The sequence below is a fragment of the Camellia sinensis genome, chromosome 2 (genome assembly GCF_055761805.1).
Source record: "Camellia sinensis isolate YWXY chromosome 2, ASM5576180v1, whole genome shotgun sequence".
In the NCBI taxonomy this organism is placed as follows: domain Eukaryota; kingdom Viridiplantae; phylum Streptophyta; class Magnoliopsida; order Ericales; family Theaceae; genus Camellia; species Camellia sinensis.
In genome coordinates, this window is record NC_138962.1 from 179,893,435 (window position 1) to 179,917,599 (window position 24,165).

A 24,165-nucleotide genomic window follows, 5' to 3' on the forward strand; every position below is an offset into this window, starting at 1 on the left:
AACAGAAATGGTGATCATGAGGCTGGACCTTAAATTTTAGAACTCTGTTTCAATGGGAGGTGGAGGAAATAATGAGATTAAATGATGCTCTACTTACTGCACCTGCTATTAGAGACAACAGGTATGACAATTTAAGGTGGTCTACTGGTTGCTCAAATAGATTTTGTCTCCTCAGCCTATCATTGGTTTGAATTGTCCTTGGGCCCTGTTTGTAGAATTACGGCCTCTATTTGAAAAAATGTTGCCCCTCCCAAAGCTCAATTCTTTGGGTGGTTGGCATGGAGGAGGATCAAATCATCCAGCTATCTTCAAAGGATTGGAGTTCCCAATAATAATGCTATTGTTCTTTCTGTTTTCTGCAGGACTGAGGTGGAATCTGATGTCCATTTGTTTGGTTACTTTGCTCACATGTTATTAGATGGTGGGGTTTAGTTTGGGCATTACCAGGCTCTATTAATGACTTGCTCCAATGGTGGGCTCACTACAAGAATAGTGGGATTTAACGGCGTTTATTTAACGACGTTTAAAAAAATGCCTCTGTTTTTAACATTTAACGGCGTTTTTATAAATGTCGCATTTTGTTTAATAATACGACCCCGTTTTAATTTCAGAAGTCGTTTTTAAAACGCCTTCGAATGTGTTTTTTTACTTTTTTAATATGTGAGAACATAATGTAGCGTATTCACTCTCAGTCTCCCTCTTTCTGTCTAAACCTTGATTTTACTCTCTCTCTCTCTCTCTCTCTCTCTTCAAACCCCTTCGTATTTGTAGAACCGCAGCTGAACCCCTTTGTATTCGTAGATCGATTCATGTATTCGTAGATCGATTCAAGTATTATTCACTCTCAGTCTTGCTCTCTCTCTCTAAACCCTTGATTTCAATCCCTCTCGCTTCAAACCCCTTCGTTTCAGAGACAACCCTTCATATTTGTAGAACCGTAGCTGAACCCCTTCGTATTTGCAGATCGATTCAAGTATTCATAGATCGATTCAAGCCTCTTCTCTAGTTCGTGTTCGCGTTTGCGTTCGCAGCTCTTTCTTCATAGTAAGTATTGATCAGTCTCATCTCTATCTTCTTACTGACAGAATCATTCGATTCAAGTATGCTAGGTTTCATCTACTTTATCATTCTTAGATCAGATTGAAGATCTATTGATTCGATTCAAGTATGGTAGGTTTCGATTGAAGATCTATTGATCGATTAAAGATCATAATGTGTATTGTAGATGTCATAATGTGTATTGTAGATGTTTGTATAGTTTTCACAGGTTAATATTCATCTGTTTTCTTATCAGATGGATGATTTATAAATTTCTATGGTCTCAAAACATAATATGGCATTAATAGGATGTTTCTATGATGAGCTACTCTTTGGAGTGTTTATGCTGCTAAAAGTGTTAATCCCAAATTAGTTGGGTTGGCTTGGATATCCATTTTTTGCTGACAATCTTGATTGTGAAAGTAAAATGGCACTATTATTGGAATAAGTAATGTTCATATGTTAGTGCTTAATCTGACTCTGTTCATGCAGATGGTGATAGCTGTTTTCGCATACATCTATCATCAGTCATTTGTTGCATCACAAAGTTTATCGGTTGAGATGATTTTGGACCAGGTAAGTTTGTGTACTAGAATGCTGATTTGCTTGTGGATATATTTTTACATTCAGATTCAATCAATAAACATGAGGAATTATTTTGGTGGCATTTCTGTGATGCAGATATTGATGAACCTCACTTTCGAGGAGCAGCGAGCTCTGTACACGAAGCTTGGACAGATCATCCACGATAGGCTGTTTGAAGAGCCTTAAAATTAACAAAAATTGCAGGATCTCTGTAATTTATGTTGTATACATGTCAATTTCACTATGTAGGTGTTCTCTACAGTCAGTGCACACTCCTACATCGTGCACACCACCCATTATATGCATAAATTTTTCAGTGGACACTGTACAACCTTTCTCATGATTGCATGGCTTAAGAAAGATCTGAACTTTTGCGCACGGGATTGGTTTGGCTGCTTGGACGTTAGAGATGCTATGACATGGATCCGTCTTGTTAATTCATTTGATCCTTCTTGTTTCATATATGCTAGTATTTAATTAATTACTCTTATGGTTACAGTTGCCTGAGAAGACATACAAGACTTAGGATGAATCTACCAAAATCCTAAGATTTGAAGTTCCATTCCCCATGTTTGCATACCCTATATATTTGTCTAGATTAAGTCTATCTAGTTGTTTATGACACTAGCCTCTTTGTGTCAATCTTGTTGCACATTTATCACAAATTGATTGCATTTGAAACAGTGCATTTATAGAATTGTTGTTGTTGTCGTCGTCGTCGTCTCTACGTCTGCTCGAGTTGAATTTCAGATCCTCTACTTTTGAAAATATATATGTACATATTTTATCATGGCAGCTAGTCATGGATTGACATTACCACATTGACATTTTCACTTTTTCCATTGACGATGGTGACATGTAGAGCTATAGTCATATCAGAGAAAAATGATGGACATTTGAGTAACTCAATTGTTATCATGCATATATATATATATATGTATATATGTATATACACGGACACAATAACCTCTGCATAACAAGTCTTTGGCAATAATATAGGTTCTCTTGGCTTTTTGACATTTTGGAATTGTGTACATTTGACTGATGCATACATAACACATCCTATAAGAAAACTTTTTGGGCACTGTTTGTTCTTGGTCATGATTGGTAATATACATAACATGCTTACAATTCCTATTTTGGAAATTAAATTTGAATGCTCATGTTTGTGTTTGTTTTTTTTTTTTTTTTTTTTTTTTTTTGAATCTGCAGTGGCCACGGAAGGCTTTCCGACAACCCTTTGTTGAACAGTGTTGTTGGACATCTCCTGCATTCGTCAATTCTTGTGCCTTATCATGGATGGTGTGTTCTTGATCTTAACTCTTTGATTTTGATATTTGTATATTTGTCTAGATTAAGTTTGTGAAGAAATGGTGTTTGTGCATATTTCCTCAAACTCCTCATTTATCACCTCTATTTTTCGAACCTTCTGATATGTAAAATTTTTATTTCCTCAAACTCCTCATTTATCACCTCTACGTAATTAGCATTTTTTGTTTCTATGAAGAAATGATTGATTGGAAATCTAACAGTATAGATGTTCAGTATTACAATATTATTCTTAACAAGGAGATTCTGATATTGAAGTGATTGGGCTTTTAAAAACATTTTCCAAGAAGAAGTTGATAATATTTTCCAAGAAATTTTTTTATTTTTGGACATCACCTGTAAGGCCAGATAGCATAATAGGCATTTATTTTTGTGACAAGATCACCTAAGACTAACACAAGCTCAATCTAACACTACTTGGTGCTGCAACATCATCCAGACACCATTTTCAAAATGATACAAATACTGTTGAGGAGTATCAGAGGAACTCTCAAGTATTGTGTTGCATAAATAAGACCTATGAGCTGCTCGTTAAATGACTTTGTTTTGCCTCCAGAGAAGTCTGAGAAGCTCCACCCTCTTGGACCCAGAAACCACTCCTCAACGTAGAGAACTTCTGGGGGATTGGATGCAGTGGTTTTCCCCAGGATTGGATGCAGTGGTTTTCCTCAGGATTGTTGTTTTCAGGTAATTATATCTTGACTTAAACTTGTAAAGTGAAAGTTCATTCATGTGTTGTAGAGGTGCATGTAGTCTTGATTTGGAGAATTACTAGAAATGACTGATATGTGGAGGTTTTTGGTTGTTACATTGCTGGGTAATGTGATTGTTTCCATGAACTACATTGATAAGGGATTTATTGTTGATTGCCTATCACTATCACAAAAAACAAGAAAAATAAATATAAAAGGGTTTCTTCTTGTTTGGTGCCTCTACGTTGGCATTCTCTTCTTCTTCTTATTTTTCTTCGCAAATGTTAGTGCATTTATAATATCAATTAATGTTTGAGTGAAGTTGCAAAATCTGTAATTTTCTTCGTCTAACACGAAAATGTGAAAAGATAGTAGCTATTCACGAGAATGGTATGATTGGCTGAAGAAAAGCTTGGCTACTCTTGTGGTATCCATCTTATATTATTTGCTTATGTTTTATTCTATTTTCTGTGACTATGAATAAGGGATTTTTCATTCTAGCTGATTTAAAACAACTGGGACCATTTATAATATGAGGATCATGTTTTTGACAGTGAATGACAAATACTATAATTTTTTAGTGCTTCACTTCATACAAGGTGTCTCACAGTTTTTATTTCTTTTGAACTTAATAATATATTTTTTTCAGTCTTTGTAATCTGTCTTTCGCTATAGTGGCTACTCTGGACCTCTTTCAATTGAACATTGGAACATTCACAAATAACTGAAAGACATACCTCTTTTGTGCATACCATTCAAATGTTACCTTATTTGAATTATTTTGATGTTGTTGACTTGCTACTTTTCATCCATCCGGCTATTTAATGAGTTATGCTAGTCCACATCATTTGTTTCTTGAACATTATCCACCTTGACAGTTACTTTGGTAGCTCTGGAGTTAGTGGTGCTATACCTTCAACGTTTGCTGCTCTATGAAATCTGCAGCCAGTGTAAGAGCTTTCTGAACTATCCTTTTTGCATATCTGAGAAACTAAAATATTGTGTTCAGATTAATTGTTTTTGTTATCAATTTTACTGAGGAAGAATTTTGGGGATCTCAGGTGGGCTTCGGACAATGAACTCACTGGTAGCATACCTGAATTCATTGGGAATTGGTCAAAGCTTAAAAGCTTGTAAGCAATCTTCTATGTTGTGTTCTCTTTATTTTGACAATCACACTCAAATTATAGCCCTACTTTAAAATAGCAATGTGTAGTAACTGAGATGTATAACACTCTTCAGCAATCCACTTCACTTTTCTTTTTCTTTTTTTTCTTTCATTTATTTTATTTTATTATTTGTAAGAGATTTCAGGGAAACTCCTTTGGAGGTCCAATACCAACAACATTTTCCAACTTAACCTTGATGGAGGACTTGTGAGCATTAACTCTTTCAACAGCTTTTGTTCATATTAGCATATCAATAATTTGTTGATCAAAAAAAAAAATATTAGCATATCAATAAAGCTAATCTTCTCTTTTATAATATACCCATGCTCATCTAGGAGAATAAGTGATTTATCTAATGGAAGTTCTTCATTGGCGTTTCTTAAGGATATGAAGTCTTTGAATCTCTTGTAAGGCGATATGGTTATTGCTGGCAAATCTATTCTATTTTAATTTTTCATTTTCATGCTCCTTAATTGCTCTTGTACAAAACTAATATAACCATGTGGTTTCATGTCTTGCAGAATTCTGAGGAATAACAATGTTTCTGGATCTATCCCATCCAACATTGGAGATAATTAAAGATTGTTACAACTGTAAGTTATTGCTATTAATTTCAGGTCAGCTCCCATATACTCCAACCTGAAATTGGCCAGTTCAGAGCCAGATGGGGGAAGATGGGGTCAAAACCAGACAGCCAACTCTATGAAGCAAATACTTTTAATGCATTTACGTTATTATATAATGAATTTACTTGACCATGGTTTGTATAATTTTTCAGGGATTTTAGCTTCAACAAATTAACTGGACAGATTTCTGATTCGCTGTTCAATTTGAGCTCTCTTACTTCTAATAAACATCTTGTGCTGTATTATTTTAGAATCTTTCCAACAAATACTGTTTATTGCTTGAACTAATTTCTTCTTTATAAAAGGTATTTTTTTTGGATTAAATCTCACAGAATTAGCACCATTTTTTTTTTTTTTTTAAAAATGAAAGTTATAACGGCATTTTTAAACGTCACTATAGAATATCAACGGTTATATTTTGAAAATAAAAATGACCTATCACGGGGTTTTTAAAACGTTGCCAAATGTGTAGTGACGTCATTGTACAATTATGCAGCACATTTAGCGGCGTTTTAAAAAACGCCGCCTATACTGATATAGTGACGCTTTTAAAGCGTCATAAAGTTACAGTGACGGTTGTATTTTCGGCGTTTGGTACTAAACGTCACAAAAATAATTAGCGGCGTTTTTTAAACGCCACTAAAAACTCAATTTCCAGCAGTGGTTGGTGTAAATCTGTCAAAACTGGAGAGGAAAATATGGAATTCCATTCTATTTGCTGTTTTATGGTCAGTTAGGAAGCTTAGGAATGAGGTTGTCATTGATTTATTTGTGTGTTGTGATTAGGTGGAAGAATCAAAGTTTGTGTTTGAAGCCAAGATAATTCAGAGAATGGAGCTTCTGGTGCTATCTACTCTTCAATGGAAGATGAATCCTGTGACCCCACTTTCATTTGTTGGTCACATTGTGAGGAGGTTTGGATTTAAGACAGATTTGCATTTGGAGTTTCTGTGGAGGTGTATGGACAATTGTTGAATGTTTATAATTTATATATAGACAATTGTTGAATGTTTATAATTTATGGATATAGTTTCTTTTTGATGTTTCAAATTATATTTTGGTGGTTGATTGATGCCTTGTGATGTTTTTTTGTAATATTTGTTTGATTGTACAAAATTGGTCAAATAGAACTTGTTGAATTTAAAAAAAAAAAAATTATATATTCTACGACAGACATAATAAGTCATTATATTATATATTTTATGGCGCGCAATCAGTGTTATTATTTGTCTTACCAATTAATGTCATAGAAAAAGTAATGATGACGTACAAAATTTGCCGTTAAATAGTTTTTAACGGCGTACTATAGCATGTAGAAAAAATAACAATGATGCATAAAATCTGCCGTTAAATAGTTTTTAACGGCGTACGAAGTATGTCGTTGAAAGTAAATGACTTCCCATGACTGATCATAATATGATGCGCGCTGCACGTCGTAGAAGGGCATAAAATCTGTCGTTAAATAGTTTTTAACGGCGTACGAAGCATGTCGTTGAAAGTAAATGGCTTCCTATGACTGATCATAATATGACGTGCGCTGCACGTCGTAGAAGGGTTTTTACGGCGTGCATTGCGCGTCATAAAAACCCTTTTTTGTTGTAGTATAGTGGTTATGAGATATATGATATTGGTTATGATCAAAGTGGTGTGGTTATAAGCTAAAGAGTGTTGGTTATGAGATATGTGATTATGATTATGAAATATGTGATATTGGTTATGGGCAAAATGATGTTGGTTATGAGATATGTGATGATAGTTCATAACTAAGTTATGATCAATTTGATTCTAGTTATGAACAAATATGATTTTGGCTTATAATTATAAAAAGTGACCTGTTTATCAGGTCATTTTTAATGGTGTGACTTAATCTTAATAATTAATTTTCTATGTACATTTTTTTTAAAGAAAATGTACTATAGAATTTCTCAAATTAACACTACTCAATTAGTTTTAGTTATGCACCTTAAAATAGAGTTCGTACTGTAACACAACACAACCCAACATAACAACGTTAAAACTCCTCGTTGGATTTCAAACACTAAAAGCCAACAATGTAATTTAGGAAAGTACTTGAACCAAGGCCTAACTTAAATCAAAATAAAATTTTTGGCCTACAGTTTGGGTACTTGGTTACAAGGTTTTAAAAACCGGACCGGACCGGCGGGTTCAACCAGTTGAACTGTCGACCGGTCGGGGTTCCGGTCCAGATACACCCACAAAACCGGTCAAAGTGAAAAACCGACGGTCGAACCGCCGAACCGGTGGATGAAACCAAATTGTTGGTTTTTCTCTTTCTTTCTTTCTTATTATATATATATATATATAAATATAAAATTTAATTGGAAACTCTCTTTCAAGGGTCTCTTGTGAGGAATCCCATTGAGAGCTTGAATTATTGTGAAAGACTCTATCTATTTATAAGAAAAAAAAATTTCCAAAAAAACTCAAGAAATCTATGTGGGATTCAATCAAATTTATTGGAGAGAAACTTAAAATTTTGATATCCCTCCAAAATTTTTGCTCTTCTTTCAATTAAATTATTTAAATTAAAATCATATGGAGGGAATATTGAATATTTGATTTCTTTTTCCAAAATTAAAATTAATAATATTTTAAAATATATTTTGATATTTTTTAGTAAAAGAAGTATTAAGAGAAATATTTAAGATTATTAATTTTTTTAATTTATAATTTTATTACTTATATTTTTATTTAAATATAATTTTAACATATTTATGACGTCACGGTTTGATTCTGGTTCAACTCGACGGTTGAACCGGTGACCCATCCACCCGATTATTTTTCTAGTTCACTCACCGGTTCGGTTTTTAAAACATCGCTTGGTTACACCTAGTTTTGTGCTAGTTGATCTTACTCCATTTTTACTTTTATAAACACATATATTTGGACTATGAGATAAATAATTATAGATGTAAATCCAAATGCTACCTTAGTGATGTAGATCAAATTGTAAAGTATTTGGAGCAATTGGATAGACAAGTGACAAAACAATAATTGTGAATTCATAAAAAACATATATATTAAGTGTAACAGTAATACCATTTTATGTAGTGTTGATGGTCAATGAAAAGTCACAAATGAATTAAATGGTCAACCCTTATCTCCTATTAACAAACAATGTTACAGTCCTATTGCAAATCAAAAATACTTATTGAATGGTGATACTTATCATGTAATAACATTGTTACATCTAATATTTACTCAGACTCAAGCCAACATTGTTAGATTTGGTTTGGAAGACCCATATTCTATCTGAAATAGCACAACAGCAAAACTCACAACTTTTCCATTACCTAAGGCGGTTTTCGTGCCAATTCCACCATTAAAACTTTCAAATGTGCATTTTTATTATTTTTTTTGAAAATTTTCATTTGACAATAATATTATTTAGAAATTTCAGTTTTTGATGTCATTTGTTTTGAAAAGTTTATATTACTTTCTCGTATCAAATTTGAGCCTAAATCCATTTTTTTTGGGGGGGTAATTTTTCATCCAACTAGCCACTAAATGGGTGGATACCAACTTGAGCACCTTGCTTGATTTGATAATAGTCTTGGATAGAGATTTAAACTTTGTTTAGATCATAAATTTTAGTAGGAAATTGAAAAAAGAAAGAGAAAAGATAGATAAAATATAACTATATTTTATTCATATTTTACCTTTTTTTTGGGAGAGAGGGGGGGGGGGGGGGGGGGAATTCATTTACCTCCTTGTGATTTTGGAGCACTTCACCTCCTTATGGTTTAAATATAGTCAAAAAATTCCCATGTGATTTTGGATTAAAGTGTCATTGTTAATTTTTTCATCCAAACTAACAAAAAGTGTATGACACACACCATTCTTTAAAGTGAGTTTAATTTTCTAAATAAAAAAAAAAAAGAGTTGCAAGTAACACAACAAAAAGACAATTTTATTCCCCATTTTCTCCAAACCTAAAATTAGATTAGGATGTTAATTAAAATTAAATTAAACCAAAATATAATTAAAAATTGATCTAAAATATAAAATATAATTAAGGATTGATTTAAAATTTAATTAAATTAAAATATATATTAAATAATAATTAGAATTAATCTAAAAAATAATTAAATTAAAATTAGATTAAGATGTTGGGAATTACAATAAATAATTAAGAATTTATGATTAATTGTGATCTATAAAACATAATTCAATTAAAATTTTAATAATTATTATAAATAATTAAGGATTTAGGATTAATTGTGATCTAAAAAATAATTAAATTAAAATTAGATTAAAAAGTTAAGAATTACATTAAATAATTAATAATTTCTAATTAATTGTGATTTAATTGAATTAATATTGAAAATTAAAAATTATGTATATGAGAGAAAAGAGAGAAAGAAAATAACAGAAAAAAGCATAGAGTTCAAGGATATTATAATCATTTCACATTTATAGTTAACAGTGTTAAAGGCTAAACTTTCGTTCAAAATCACATGGGACTTTTTTGACTGTATTGAACCAGAGAAGGGTAAAATGTTTCGGGCTTAAACCATAAGGGTTATAATGATATTTTCTCTTTTCAAATTTCTACCCAAATCCATGATCTAAACACAGACTTTGAAGATTATGAAACTAATAGACTTAAGATGGTAAATGCGCCATTTAGGCTATATTTAGATCATGGATTTAAGTAAAGATTTGAAAATGAAAGAGAAAATGTGAATAAAATGTAAATATAATTATATTTCATTTACATTTCACTTATATATATATTTTTTCTTTTTAAATTTTTATTCAAATTTATAATCCAAACAAAGTGTCGAAATTGGCAAATAGCAAGATGAATGGGAAATCGAAACAAGCAACCATGCTCAAGACTCAAAAAACTTGCTAGGAAAACTTGTAAGGCAAAAGGTGATGAGAAATGTAACTTAACTTAATCACAAAATTTTGAAGGTAAATGATTGTTTGGGATGATCTAAATAAGTATATTTTTTTATTTTTTACGAAAAAACGTGAAATATGGATTGGGTTTAAGGTGATATGGTAGAGAGATGATATGATTTAAATAAGATGATGTGACTTAAATATGATAGTAACTTTTTGACTTTTTGACCTTTTTAGATTATGTCAAACAAGGCCTAAATGCTAACAAATGTTTTCATGACATTAGTTAATATTGAGAATGTATAAAAAGTGTATTAAAAAAGTGTAAAAAATTACAAAGTATTTTGAAATTCATAAAAAGTATATTGAATTAATAATAAATGTTTCAGGATCTACATATATTTTGTTTTTCCTTATATCTTAGGAGTACTTGTTAGTATGACCCAATTTTGAATTAAAATGTTGAACTAGATCTTTTGGAACATTTTTGGGATGGAACTAATATTTTTAAATGATGAGAACATCTCAAAACAGCCAACCAAATCAGTGAAAAAATCAAACAACATTCCTATATATGAACTCAACCAGTATCAGAGTAGAAAATCTAGACTAGAGTTGTCCTAGACCTTCGCTAATTTGATCATAACATGATATTATCGTTATATTGAAATTTTACTCATTGTGTAGATGGAATAATTCTATTGTCATATATATATATATATATAAATTCAATAAACAAAAAAATTACCAATTTTGATGACATCTTACCAAGATTTAAGTGATAATTTCTAGATATGTTTTATAGAACAAGGACTAGGAATTGGCTCTTTACCTACCGTGCCTATGATGTCTGTGGTCGAGTTTTGCTAATTTCCACCTTCCACTCTTGTTGTCAAAAAAAAAAAAAAAAAATTAAATTTAAAAATATATTCCCCCCACCCCCCCCACAAAAAAAAAAAAAATTACATGCTATTTAATGGTTTTCTCAATAATTTCTTGAAATTTTAAATGAAGAATATTGGGGATAAAAAGTAGGAAAAATTACATTTAATTCCTAGTTTCAAAAAAAAAGTTACGGATTCATTAAAAAAGTTTATGATTTTAATTATTAAAATTTATAAAATTTATCAATGATTGGCAATTATTAATTATTTATGGCTGATGTAATATTATTAATTATTAATTATTTATGGCTGATGTAATATTTCTCCCAAATAGTAAATAGTGTGGAATGTGGTTGTAATTAGGAACGGTCATTTTAACTTGTCCCATGGGGACCTGTCCCTACTAGATGTATCCAATCTATTGAAGAAATGGGGTTGGAGCCCGACCCGTATATAATTAATATATATTATATCTAATAAAAGATTATAAGTTTAACTATTCAACTTAAAATTGGGACTTCTCAAATTAGAAAATGCATTCTATTACGTATTTTTGTGATAAATATTATGTATTTTTATGATAGAAGTTATGACAATTTGTGATTCACAAATAAAATTAAGCATTTTATGGTAGTGTTACACATTTTTTTATACAAATATTTTTCAAGTACAAAATGTGTAACAATATCATAAAATACATTATATTATCACAAAAATGCTTAACTCCATTTTTGAATCCTAATTTTTTATCAAAAAAATATAATATTTATCACAGAAGTACATTATAACCGGGGGGGGGGGTCATGTGCCCCCCTGGTTTGGGCTTCTTTTTTTGTTTTATTTATACAAATATAAAGAAAATATATATTTTTTAAATTATAAAAATATTATTTAGAGTGAAATGTTAATGGAATTTTTAAAATTATAAGAACAATAATAGCTATTTTGATTAAAAATTAAAAGATTACGATAAGTCATATTATTGTCTATGAAAAATTTATAATTTTTTTTAATTTAATGGTGATATCTATTATTATTGGCATGCAAGTATAATTAATCTTACTATGAAGATATATAATTTATTGGATTGTTAGTTACATTTGACATGTGAGGTTCACCCTCCACGTATTTCTTTATTATTGGTTGATGATATCACATGCCAATGATGACGTGGTATTACCATTATATTGAATTTTTACTCAAATTTTGTATAAAAAAATTACTTTATCATTATATAATTTATTTTAAGACTTATATTCATAACTTTTTTTATATTGTTCACGATACATTAGTTACAAATAACATTATTTTTTGATCTTTCTCAAAGTCAATCATAAAAATTTATGTAAAAAATTTCAATATTATAATTAATAAGTGCCCTCTCTGATTTAATTTCCTGACTCCGCCATTGATTATAACTAACATCACAAAAACACATGATGAGATGCTATAGAATTTTCCAAAAGACTAAGGACTTTTCTTCTATTTATAAAAGTCTGAAAGTTTCGTAATACTAACTTGCAAAAGTAGACACAGACTTTTCACTCATTTTCACTTATCTCTCTCTATGGCCCGGTTCAGGAATGAGTTATTTTAGTTAATTTTTGGGAAACTTACTGATAAGTCCCATGCACAAAGTTCAAGACCCAGTTAATCCTCAAACAAAACACTTGTACCAATTAGTCCTTTACATTTTTAATTGTTCCCAAAAAATCCTATTTTTTTTTTTTTAAATTTACAGACACTATTACATCTTACTACCGTCGGACTTCCGTCAAATAGTCGCTGGAGACTCGTCGGAATGTTCAACATCACCGGGAAGTCGCCGGAGTTTCCCCGGAGTTTCGCCGGAAGTTCACCGGAGTGTTAAGAACGTTAATGGAAGTCGCCGGAATGTTCAAAACGTTTACTGGATGTCAAGAACATCACTGGAGACTCACCGGAATGTCTAGAATATTGCCAGAAAAAAAAAGAATAAATAGAGAAATTAAAGCGAAAAAACATAGTAAAATGTGCTAAATATTGATAAACTACAACGAAAAAAATGAAACCACAAAAAACAGCAACAATGGGAAAAACATATGCTATTTTTCAATTTTTGTAAAGTTTAAGCAAATAATCTCCAATATTAATCAAACTGAAAAATAAGTTTTGAAACTGTAAAATGTTTCAGTTTCAAAGCAAAAATTTATTAAGTATTTATCCTTATTAATCAAATTGAAAAACATGTTATGAAACTGTAAAATTTTACAGTTCTAAAGAATGTTATGAAACTATAAAATTTTACAGTTTTATACCATGATTCATTTCAGCACCAAAAAAAATTTGAAACTGCAAAATTTTACAGTTTTCACCGCCTGTAACTAAACCTCAAAAACTACTTGTTCAGAATTTGAAAATTTTCTCCATTAGAACAGAAAAAGAGAAGTGTATAGTAGAGAAAATGTAAAAAAAATAAGAGATCGAAGGAGAGAGACGAATATAGAGAGATGACTGTACTCCGGCAACTATTTTTTGTTTAGATCTAGTTGGATTTGATGTAGATCTATTCAGATCTGATGTACTACATCAGATCTGAGTAGATCTACTCCAGATCTAAGTAGATCTACTCATCTTCTTCATCTTCTTTGTCGGAAATATATCTTCTTTACCGTCGGTGAGGTAAGGAGTCGGCGGTCGGTGGTTGCCGGTGAATCCCAATCGATGGTAGTCGTTGGTCGCCGATGACTATATATTAGAAAGAGAAAGAGAAAGACAAAGAGAAAGAGAAGAAGCAAGATATGGTTACCCGTCAACGATCGCTGGAAATCACAAAGAGAAGAAGAAGAAAGGCAGAGAAGAAGAAATGCAGAGAAGAAGAATAACGTTATTGGACTTTTGGGTACAAATAAAAAGTTTTGGGACTAAATAGATTACACGTTTTTCAAAGGAGACTTCTTGGTAATTTTCTCTTAATTTTTTTAGTTATTTTAGTTTGATTACAAAAATTTATTTGGGATAATAATTGCTTTTTTTGTAATTGATGTGATAGTTGTAAGAGAAAAAATAAAATGATTATGATTTAAATGTAACATTTTAACTCATTTTGTTTTATTGCCTATTTTTTTTTTTTTTGTCCTTATTAACTATTTTAACCACTAAATTTTGACTTTATTACTTATTCTATTAGGTAGAAGTAACAACTTTGGTTTAGAGAGGGTGTTTGGCATGTGATTTTTTTGATTAAAATAATTAAAAAATCAAAATATTCAATTGCATCACTATTTCTATTTTTTGTACATTTTTTTTTGTGAAAGTATCAACTAAAATAGTCAATTCTTAAACGAGCTCTTAGTCAGATGAACAAGGTGAGTTCAGATGTACAGGAAGGGAAGAAAAACTCCGCCTGGTAGCTAGAGTGATGGACGAAATAGGGGTGGTGATGGTGGTGGCAGTGGCAGGGGCGGGCGCGGTAATAACAAATTCGACAAAAAATGAAAGTAAAATATTTGGTGTGACATTTATTTTCCCTGGTTGTGACATTTGGTGTGATAAAAAATGAAAGCAAAATATTTTTCATAATTAATGAAAAATAATTTATTTGAGTTGAAAACATTATTCACATTTTTAAATAGAAAATATTTTTTAGACTACACACTGGCCAACCTTATCACACAACCATCATCACCATCACCTTTACCCCTACTACCACCACCACCACCATAACTTTCATTACCACCTCCACGACTCCACTACCATCCCGCTATCACCACACCAATCCAATAGCCAAAACCATTAATATATTAGTTTTAAGATCACAACCAAACATGTTTGTTTGGATGTTTGATTTTAACTAAAATAGTCAATGAAGACAAAACAAAAATTAAAATAACGAGTAAGGCAAAATGTTATATTCTACACATCAATCAATCATTTTTTCGCTTCCAACCATATATTCAACTACAAAAAAACCCGCAAATCATCCCAAACACACAACTTTTTCATCTCATAAAATAGTCAAAAGTTACTAAAATAACCAAGTTCCCAAACGAGCACTCTGTTTGATTTTGATTTTTCAAATAAAGTTTTTAAAATTTTTAGTTTTTTATATTTCATATTTTGTTATCTATAATGAATCTTTTTTTATATTTTAATCAAAAAAAATTTATAAATATTTTTGGATACACCTAAAAGTAAAATATTTGCGAATAAATTTAAATATTTGTGAATATTTTTTATGTTTCAACTACATCTATGTTAGACACATCTAACAGTTTAAAAAAAAAAAAATTGATTAAAAGAATAAAAAAGGAGATTTATACAAAAGGACTTGACATTATTTTAGGGTATGATTAAAATTTAGGTCGAAATACCAAATTAAAGTAGACTAAAAAAAAGAAGCGTACATGAAACATCAATAAGTTCTTGAAAAAACTAAAAAAGAGAAGGTTTATATGATGTTGTCCATTACATCAATAAGCAGATTTATACAAAAAGACTTAATTAAAACTGCAGTGGCATTATTTTTCAACTTCTACGACCCTTCTCTCTCCAGTTCTGTTCTTTTCATCCATATTACTGCTCTAGGCTTCAAAACTACAGTTACATCATGAATAATTGAATGGCTGCAGAACGTTGGGACAGTGTCTACAGAAAAATATCCTTCACGCGCTCGCGCGCACACACATAGATGATCGGAACTTTATTTCTCATGGACAAGAGGGCTGTAAATTGGATACCACATGTTGCGTTTGACATATTCCACTGTCTCCTCCTACATCCAAAATGAGAAAAGCCATAGATCATTAACAACAGTGGCAGCTCTAGGAATCAATGATTCAGTTCTACAAATTCTATAAGGAAATTTTTTCATTCTTATCAATATTATATATAACATTTGTTTTCTATAAATTTTAGTGCATTCATACTATTCTTTTTGTTAAAAAAAATGTAATTACAAAAATTTCTACAGTTCCTCTCAATGAATTTCCTTTGGTTGGAGAAATTTGAAGGATATTTGGTGATTGGTGGAGTGGACTCATTGAATTCGTTTTTGAACTTAGAGAAATCTAGTCATCTTTGGGACTTGAACAAATATAGAGATGACCTAAAAAAAATTTGAAGGTATGATACTCTATGCTAAGTGCAATAAGGTCTTTTTTTTATAAGTTAATAAGGTCAATATTATCCATATATGATATATATATATATATATATATATAATTTTTTTCAGTGATTTTTCAAATTTTAGGGGCGTCAATTGACTCATACCAATGTATGTGGTGCGACCTATGGGTGCAACAAACAAATGTATTTTATTTTATTGGCATTGGGGTGTTCGGATCAAAATCCAACTAATCCCCAGGAGTGCACAAGCGCTCGGCAAGAAGTTTCCCGCAAGTGCACCAAGCCCCAAGGAATTGTTAGCACCTAAGAGGTTTCGGTGGTGCTATACGCACCAATTGGTATACTAATTAATGTACCAACATAGTTATGACATTGTGTAGACGTCCCCGAACGCCCCGGGAGGATGACCCCCGTTCTGTTCGTTTTGGGCTCACTACAGTTCGGACTCTCAAATCGTCACGGTTCTAAATCTGAACCAAAGAGTCCAAATCCGGCAAATCGTTTTGGAAAACAGATTTTTAAAAAAGAAGTGCCAAACATGGACTGCTTTGGCAGATACAGAGTCGCCACCTAAATATTTTTTATAGGGGAATTTAGGAAACCCTGACTCATTTGCCTAAGGCCACGTGTCTGTCATCACCAAAGTTGCCTCGACTCGGGAACTTGGGTACGATTGGAGAAGGTCAACTATGAGCACCCCCTCTCGCCCGATTCGAAGATCGGCCTCTACTAACCATGATATCTTGTTTTGAAAACATTATGCATTCTTATACCGGTTATTAGCCTAGAATTACTATGTGATGCGTACAGCAAAACAAGTATAGACTAAATTGCCTAAGTCAGAACGAAGCATCGCATTTCCGTTTGTTTGGAAAATGGTTTGAATTTTGCTACTCGTGAGTAGGCTAAAATACGAATTTCGATGAATTATCCCAATTCAAACAATCCAACTTTCACCCACAGGCATTCATGCCGTTATATCACATAAGCATATAGCCACATGGAAAGCATGCTATCATGTTAACATTCACACTCATGCGAGATGCTAAAGTATAAATACTTACATCGTACTCCGTGCCAAAACAGTGAACTAGTTAGTAATCATATGCATGATCCTAATTCATGTTAAGGTGGCTAATGTATCTCATACAAAATGTCACTAGAATAGGCTCGGCTAATCTATGAATGGCATGTGAGATGCGACAGATAACATGTATTCAAGTTTGATTTGAAATACTATGCAGTTAGTATGATGCGTCGAGCCCGGTGCATGCAATACTGATGAATGATGCACGCATGCATAGCATAAGGATGCTAAATTAAATATGCCCTAATACTAACCATCAAAGCAGGTAAGTAAAAGGGAGAAAGAAATGGGGGTTGGAAGACATGCACATACGCACCCACACTTATTACAAATTCGCCCTCGCTCGGAGGGACCGAAAGAATAATAGAATTTAACTAACTATCAAGCTAACTAAATATTACAGACAATTAACTAGTTAAGCAAATTAACTAAGCTAATTAAGCAGTAAAAGCAGCCTCGGGAAGAGGGCCCAATGCATGCGCGCTCGGTTCCGCTCGGAAACCCACCACCATGCACAAGTTTGCCTCTGTTTCCCGTGCTCTGCTCCTCTGAAAATTGCACAACTCCCAATGAATGCTCCATGGACACTATGGATCACCACTGACCAGGACAAATGGTCACCGACCATGGAAAGATGGTCATTGACCATTGGTTGAGCTCTCGGCCACAAATATTTGGTCTGTCGGCAGTATAGATGGCCGGCCGGCCAAAGCTTCCTGCAGAAACCTGTTTTGACAGCAGCAGAGGGCAAAACATGGCATGGCAATGCATTTCAAGCAATGTTTGCACCAACCACACTCCTTATCATGTTTATGACTCAAAGGAGGATGGTCCTCGATTCTCGAACCATCAATCGTGCATTTCAATGCATGATGGCCCAAGAAATCAAGTCTGCCATTTCAATGTCGAATGAAATGCACTTAAACAAACAAATGGCCCAACCTCTATCACTTGATCAAGAGGTAAGGTCACGACCCCAAACCGCCCCTAGTAGTTTGGTGCCGTGATGGCCAGTAATCCGAGATTACCAAAGGCCAACCTTCTAAATCCACACACAACAGAGTATAATTATATGGGGCTCACAAGTACGGAAGCGATACATACAAATCAGATTAGTCCAAGAGAGCGGTGCATAAGTTAGATGGAATGGCATACAACTTTACATAGCTTTCCAACTTAAATACAAATATAATGGAGTACCAAAAATACACATTACAAAAGGGCTTCCCAAGCCGACATAAACAAAATACATGAAATACAGCTAAAAGCATAATTCTCAGGATTGCCGACATCCTCACTGCCGACATAACATGAATACAAAACACACATCTTGATCAAAAGGCTTCCCAAGCCGACGTATGCAACATACTAGTATTACAAATCGAGAAGCATAATTTTCAAGACTGCCGACATAATAAAAAATCCAAAACAAGCTCCAGAATCACATATAGGCGTCATCGCCTTCTTGCTCATCACCTACATACATATAGAGAGGGTGAGCTTGGATACTCAGTGAATGGTACAAATAATAAAGGGGTTTGCATGAATAATAGCCGAAGTCCTTTCAAAACAATACAAGTCAAAACTTTAGATAACAAAGGATGGACTTCGTCCATCTAACAAATCTTCAAAGCTTCAAGGGATACTCACTAGCATCGCATATTACAAATGATAACATTTCGGCAACATATCTACGAGGTAAACCATCAGTGGCAAAACAAGACAAAGCAAGAGAGGCATCTTAAACAAGGGTGCTACAAGAGTTTAGAGTCCCCTAACACAAGGGACCTATGTTACAAAGGCCCGTAGCCTTTTAACACGAGAGTACTGCGAAAGTTTAGAGTCCTCCAGCACAAGGGACTTTCAAGACAGGATGTGCTGCGAAAGTTTAGAGTCCTCCAGCACAAGGGACTTCCAAAACGAGATGTGCTGCGAAAGTTTTGAGTCCTCCAGCACAAAGGACTTTTAAACGAGATGTGCTGCGAAAGTTTAGAGTCCTTCAGCACAAGGGACTTTCAAATGAGATGTGCTGCGAAAGTTTAGAGTCCTCCAGCACAAGGGACTTTTCGAGAAGGTCATCAAAACAAGGTCATGCTTGATATACAAAACAAGGACAATTATTCATGCTTAACAAATACTTTCAGAACAAAGCAAAGCAAAGTGTTTATCAAAATGTATAACATAGCTTTATTAAAAATACCACTCACATAGTTCTTCAAACGTCAGGGTCAAGGCAAGTCCCAGTCCTACAAACACATGGCAAAGTCTATTGAATGCACTACTCAAAACAAGTCTAGCATGCATGCAAATGACCCCGGCATTCTTCAAAGACTAAGTCAAATCGAAACAAAACACAGTTTCTTATCTCGGGAAAACATGCTGGGCAACAACCAGGTCTTGGCCGAGGTCCCACACCTTCTCGCCGAGGTGTGGTCCCGACGGCCACATTCAAAAGCGAAGTCGGGAAAATCTGGGTTTCCCTCTTGATAAACATGAAGAACATGAAGAACATGAACATGAGGGAGATGAATGCAAAGATCAAAACTTGATATTACAAAAGCTGAGATTTCATGCTATGAATTCAAAAATATGGACCTGGGTACCCATACTCAAGGATCTTATCAAAACAAACACAAAAACATGGGCCTTAATGCAAACTTTCGGATCAAACGAGACTTTTCTTCAAGAACACATGAAAACCATTTTCTCTTTCTAAAACCAACTTTAAATCAATGCATGACATGCCAAACAGATTTGATCGTGCAATGCAGCTAGATGATCAATGAGAACAACAGGAGTAGGTTAAGATTCTAACCTCAAAACTCGAATCTAACGGTTTAAGCTCCAAAGATCAAGCTTGGAAGGACAACACTTGACTAAACTGTGCCACATCTTGGCCTAGATGTGCCACACCTCGGTCTAGGTCATACCATTCCAGGAACAAAATCACTAATGCAAGGATCAAGGATCTAGAATGCCTAGATATTAACATCTCGGCCTAGATGATGCACATCTCGGCCTAGATGGTGACATCTCAGCCAATATGCCAGGGTAGAGATGGAGGTCAACAGATGGGGTTCCAAGATAGTTCTAAGTGTGGAAAGGTTCCAAGGGGTCTAGGCTCAAGATAACCTCGGCAATACACCGGGCAAGAACAAAGCATGCGAGCAACATTCGGGCAAAACAAGACAAGATTTGCAAATGCACATATCAAAACAAGATCACACATAAATGTATGCAAGCATGTCTAAGCTAAAATGAGGGTTGTTACATCCTACCCCCTTTAAAGAAGTTTGGTCCCCAAACTTGAGTTACCTTGTTCCAAAAACAATTCTGGATGTCGGACTTTCATTTCCTCTTCCATTTCCCATGTAGCATCCTCTTCGTAATGCTCCTTCCATTCAACTTTCACCATTGGTATCGACTTGCTTCTCAACTGTTTCACCTGCCTAACGACAATCCGTATCGGCTTATCTTCGTAGCCTAAATCTTCATTAATTACAATTCCGAAATAGTCGATCACATGTAGTGGATCTCGAATATACTTTCTCAACATCAAAACATGAAATACATTATGGACTTGGCTCAATCTTGGCGGCAAAGCAAGTCTGTAGGCAGCGAGGTTAACCTTCTCAAGAATTTCAAAAGGCCCGATGTAACGGGGTGCTAATTTACCCTTCTTCCCAAATCTTGTAACTCCTTTCATCGGCGAAATCTTTAGGAACACGTGGTCCCCGACTTCAAATTCCAACTCTCTTCTTCTCTGGTCGGCATAACTCTTCTGTCGACTCTGTGCGGTTTTGATTCTTTGCTGAACGAGCTTAATCTTCTCGGTTGTTACTTGAATTAACTCGGGACCAAGCAGAGCTTTGTCTCCTACCTCGGTCCAACATATCGGCGACCTGCACTTTCTTCTATACAGTGCCTCATACGGCGCCATGCCAATGCTAGCTTGATAGCTGCTGTTGTAGGTAAATTCCACCAAAGGCAAATGTACTCCCCAACTTCCTTGGAGGTCCAATACACATAGTCTAAGCATATCTTCAAGTGTCTGAATTGTCCTCTCTGTTTGCCCATCAGTTTGGGGATGAAAAGCTATGCTAAACCTCAACTCGGCTCCGAACGCTCTTTGTAGGCTCTGCCAAAATCTGGAAACCAACTTCGGATCTCAGTCTGACACAATTGACATCGGCACTCCATGAAGTCTAACAACCTCATTCACATACAACAAAGCAAGTTTATCGGCGTTGAATGTGGTCTTAACCGGCAAGAAGTGTGCTGACTTAGTTAGTCTATCCACAATAACCCAAATCGAATCCATCCCCTTTTGGGTCTTCGGTAAACCAACCACAAAGTCCATGGAGATGTGCTCCAATTTCCACTCAGGAATCGGTAAGGGTTGAAGAAGTCCTGCTGGCCTTTGGTGTTCTGCTTTCACTTGTTGACAATACAGGCACTGCGACACGAACTCGGCTATCTCTCCTTTCATGTTCGGCCACCAAAACGTCTGCTTCACATCCTGATACATCTTGGTGTTCCCGGGGTGAACAATAAACTTGGAACCATGAGCTTCCTGCAGGATTTTTCTTTTCAACTCTGGGATGTCGGCCACACACAACCTTTCACACTTGTTAAATTTAGCATACAATTTCCAATCCCTCAAAGTTTATAAGGTGAGTCTCAAATGCTCCTCGTGTTCGGCTTTACTTCTAGAGTAAATCAATATATCATCAATGAAGACAACCACAAACTCGTCTAGATATGGCTTAAAGACTCTGTTCATCAAATCCATAAATGCTGCAGGGGCATTGGTCACTCCAAAAGGCATTACTAAGAACTCGTAGTGGCCATACCTCGTCCGAAAAGCGGTCTTCTCAACATCCTCGGCTTTAACCTTAAGCTGATGATAACCCGACCTAAGGTCAATTTTGGAAAAGACTTGTGCTCCTTGCAACTGGTCAAACAAATCGTCTATCCTCGGCAACGGGTACTTATTCCTGATGGTTACCTTATTCAGTTCCCGGTAATCAATACATAGACGAAGCGTACCATCCTTCTTCTTAACAAACAAGACGGGTGCTCCCCAGGGTGAAGTGCTCGACCTAATAAAACCCTTATCTAGCAACTCTTGTAGTTGAAGTTTCAATTCCTTAAGCTCGGCGGGGGCCATCCTATAGGGTGTTTTAGAGATGGGCTGGGTTCCCGATATGATGTCAACAGTAAACTCTACCTCTCTATCGACTAAGTGACCAGGCAAATCATTTGGAAAGACGTCGGGGAATTCATTAACCACTGGGACGTCGGCTAACTCAACACTTCCATTCAAATTACTTAATATGCTACACAAATAACCTTGACACCCTTTTTGGATCAATCTATAGGCTTTCATAGATGAAATTAAGTGAGGTGGGGATACTACCCCTTTTCCCTGAAACGTGACCTCGACTAGGTTTGGGGGTTTTAACGTGACACTCTTAGAAACACAATTTATGGACGCGTGATTTGCCACTAACCAATCCATCCCCAATATAACATCGAAATGAGTTATGTCCAATGGCATTAAATCAGCTAACAGTTCAACATTCCCAATCACCACAACACATGCTCGATTAGCTCCATTTTAGCAAGTATTTGGTGTTATTTTGCCATGATATACCTCTATTTCAAGTTGTTTTAATGGCCTCTTACATGCTTCGTGTACTTGTCTTGCCGATGCTTGATGGGTTCACAGATTCTGACATGGGCGGTGATATTGATTCTAGGAAATCTACTTTGGGGTATTTGATGACTTTTGCAGGGGGAGCTCCATTTAGATAATGTTTGCCACAAGAAAGTGATATAAGCAAATAACTGCACAAGTGTTGCCCTTAGCAAGGTAAGCTTTGTGTAATATTACCATCCCAAAGATGGATGCAACATTCATAGATCTCCCAGATGGAGTAGATACAGATAATACATAATCAAGGGGTTCTAGTTTCCTATTAATCTTCTCGGCAAACTTAGTAGAAATGAATGAATGCGTAGAACCTGAATCAATCAATACATATGCATTTTGAGAGCAAATTGGAAGTATACCTGACACCACTGTCTCAGTATTTTGAGTGTCTCCTGGTACCAGTGCAAAAACTCTGCCTTGCCTCATCGGTCCTTTCCCCACGTTACCCTTCTGTACGGAGCCCGAGGTATTCTCATCTTTCTTACCTTCACTCGCCCTTGTCTTTGGACAGTCCCTCACAAAATGACCTATTTCACCACATTCGTAACAAGCCCCAGACGCCCGACGACAGACCCCGAAATGTGGCTTCCCACAACTGGAACATGTCGGCTTAGTACCACTCTCTTGTCTTGGGTTGCTTGAACTGCCGACGTTCGCTTTCTTCTTGGTACCAAACTGTGCTCGGCGATTGTCATAACTCTGCCTCTTCCTCTGGCTCTCTCCCGAACCCTGGTATCTGTTCAAGTTAGCTTCGGCTAGAATAGCTTTGTCCAACACTCCGACATAAGTCGGCATGTTGAGCATGTTAACCCAGTCTTGTATCGGTCCACGGAGTCCATTTTCAAACTTCCTAGCCTTCATATATTCATCATTGACCATGTGGGGTGCGTACCTTGCCAACTCGGTAAAGGCACGGTTATATTCAGCTACTGTTCTACTGCCTTGCGTCAAAGTCTGAAACTCGGTAGCCTTGCGATTCCGAACACTTAAGGGAAAATGCTTGGTGTAGAACAATTCTAATAATCGGGTCCAGGTCAAGTCTGGATTGCCTTCTCGAACCA

The 24,165-nt window shown here is 34.7% G+C and overlaps 1 non-coding gene and 1 pseudogene across 51 annotated transcripts in view; one reads left to right on the top strand and one right to left on the bottom strand.

Annotated features, from left to right (window-relative positions):
- The window catches only part of LOC114273920 (uncharacterized), a 255,485-nt gene extending 249,780 nt beyond the window's left edge, over positions 1-5,705 (top strand). For 6 of the 50 annotated variants that reach the window (XR_014352792.1, XR_014352976.1, XR_014352765.1 and 3 more), the window contains 9 exons: positions 1,531-1,614; positions 1,720-1,868; positions 2,836-2,925; positions 3,509-3,639; positions 4,523-4,594; positions 4,706-4,777; positions 4,959-5,020; positions 5,149-5,220; positions 5,335-5,705. This is a non-coding gene — a transcript (uncharacterized LOC114273920). Of the gene's footprint in view, positions 1-362; positions 1,045-1,530; positions 1,615-1,719; positions 2,926-3,508; positions 3,640-4,522; positions 4,595-4,705; positions 4,778-4,949; positions 5,021-5,148; positions 5,221-5,334 lie in introns of all 50 variants that reach the window. The other 44 variants (XR_014352804.1, XR_014352988.1, XR_014352759.1 and 41 more) reach the window with 21 other exon arrangements.
- Positions 5,706-15,602: 9,897 nt separating this feature from the next.
- LOC114265277 (NAD-dependent malic enzyme 59 kDa isoform, mitochondrial-like) overlaps positions 15,603-24,165 on the bottom strand; it is a 39,320-nt pseudogene continuing 30,757 nt past the window's right edge. Inside the window, exon 16 of the transcript XR_014353072.1 lies at positions 15,603-15,948. The product of XR_014353072.1 is annotated as an NAD-dependent malic enzyme 59 kDa isoform, mitochondrial-like (transcript). The remainder of the gene's footprint in view (positions 15,949-24,165) is intronic.